Here is a 2,500-nt window from a genome sequence, read left to right on the forward strand (position 1 = left end):
CATAGCCATAAACACAAACACACACACAAAACATAAACACACACATACACACGAATGTATATACATATATATGTATCACTTGTGGGGATCTATACATGCTCAAGTAACATATACACTATTTTATTACATTCAATTAGTTAATCCTAATAGTTAATTATTTATTAGTAAGTGTAATTATATCGGTGTGTTTGTAGTAATACGTAAATGTAGTTATCATTGTTTAAATATAGTTAAATGTGTGTGGTTTATTATTAATATGTAAATATAGTTAAATGTGTGTGGTTTATTATTAATATGAAAATATAGTTAAATGTGTGTGGTTTAGAATTAATATGTAAATATAGTTAAGTGTGTGTGGTTTATTATTGATATGCAAATATAGTTAAATGTGTGTGGTTTATTATTAATATGTAAATATTGTTAAATGTGTGTGTATTTTAGTAATTATGTGTGAATATAGTTAAATGTGGGTGTTTATTAGTATTAATGTGTAAATATAGTTAAATGTGTGTGTATTTTAGTAATTATGTGTGAATATAGTTAAATGTGGGTGTTTATTAGTATTAATGTGTAAATATAGTTAAATGTGTGTGTATTTTAGTATTAATGTGTAAATATAGTTAAATGTGTGTGTATTTTAGTATTAATGTGTAAATATAGTTAAATATGTGTGCTAAACAATTACCGGAGTATTTCAATTAATGCATTATCACGCGTTTCCTGTTTGTTTTCCGTTTCTCTCATAAATGATGATCTCGAAATCATATGTAAAAGTACATGCTTATATATATATATATATATATATATATATATATATATATATATATATATATATATATGTGTGTGTGTGTGTGTGTGTGTGTGTGTGTACATATTTTGTTGCTACGGTTTCATATGATCTGAAATAAAAGCAAGGGAAGACTTGATTCCAAATATTTTTCATATTTGTTTTCATAGATAAAGTAAATTTCACAGTGTATAAGGATTGTTTAATACTAAAGATATTCAAAAGGGGTAGATATAACATATAATAAATATTTGGAATCAAGTCTCCCCTTGTTGTTATTTCAGATCATTTGAAACCACAGCTTTGGGAGAAATATCAGATATTTTGTAATTTATATGCAAAACTATAGAAAAAAAATGACTATGACTATGATATGAATAAATTATAGTTATGAAAAGTGGGGGATCACTTTTCTATATTAATTTGACGTAAAATAAACATAGGTGTTTGGGTGGCCATAAAGTGGGTGCTCTTTTTTCGTTTAATTAATATAGAAAAGTGATCCTTATTTTTTTTACACAATAATCAGCGACCTTAAGGGCAAATATCACATAGCTCACTACACAAGTCAGGTCATTAGCTTTCCAACGAACCTTCCTTTGTTAAATTCTGATCAATAGTCGCTGAGATTTTGAACTTATTAAATTTACACAAAAGTGGTATATCTATTAGTGGCCTGGCAAGGCCATAAACGAGACAACAGAACCAGCAAAACTAAAGCCGGGCTGCTAGGACACTATATATACAAATATAGACAAATTTGGGCATTTTTTACTGGTTTGAAATAATAGGCTCTTTTTTTTTATTAATTATTATACAAGTTTAACCATAGTTTAGTATTATAATCTTCAAAAAGCCTGCAAATTTTCATGTAGCTTCGTCTCATAGAACCAAATATCTGAGCATTTCAATATTCAACGTGGCTACGAGTATATATATATATATATATATATATATATATATATATATAATTTTTGGGGGGCAATTCTATGGGTTCTAAATCTCAGCGACTATTGATGAGAATTTAACAAATGAAGGCTCGTTGAAAAGCTAATAACCTAGAAAAATGAAAATTTCGGTTAAACGTAAAGAATAGTCTAGTTCACAGAAGGACATAAATCATAAGTATTGCATCCCCGGAATATTAAACTATGGACTCTTAAGAAACGAACATTTTTTTCTTTGAGAAAATGTTCATAGCAAGACAACTAACAACAAAAATAATTACAAATAAAATCACATTGATTGCATCTTTTTTTCAAACGACAGACAAAAAAGAAAAAGAAAAGGAAACCTACCTAGAAAAAGGGGCATATATCTATCTATCTATCTATCTATCTATCTATCTATCTATATATATATATATATATATATATATAAATATATATATATATATATATATATATATATATATGCAGCTATCTATCTACCTATGCCTTTTGGTCAAGAGTGTAGTATCTGTTCTTCAGATGCGGCACTTCCATTTCTCGTTCTCTTTCATTGAAGGAGAAATCCTTCACGACTGAGACAATTTTTATTTTTGTACCTTTTCTCCACGTTAAAAAACGACCCTGGTGGTGTCTAACTCTGCCCCGTGGGGAAGCATTGTAAATAGGTACCTATATATATATATATATATATATATATATATATATATATATATATATATATATATATATATATATATTTTAAGTTTGTTTTTGAAATGTCGTT

The 2,500-nt window shown here is 27.1% G+C and overlaps 1 long non-coding RNA gene across 7 annotated transcripts in view; it reads left to right on the forward strand.

The window, feature by feature from the left end:
• LOC145278061 (uncharacterized) overlaps positions 1–2,500 on the forward strand; it is a 797,888-nt gene that overhangs the window by 522,092 nt on the left and 273,296 nt on the right. The window lies entirely within an intron of this gene.

The sequence above is a fragment of the Euprymna scolopes genome, chromosome 6, assembly GCF_053919585.1.
Source record: "Euprymna scolopes isolate OS-2025 chromosome 6, ASM5391958v1, whole genome shotgun sequence".
In the NCBI taxonomy this organism is placed as follows: domain Eukaryota; kingdom Metazoa; phylum Mollusca; class Cephalopoda; order Sepiida; family Sepiolidae; genus Euprymna; species Euprymna scolopes.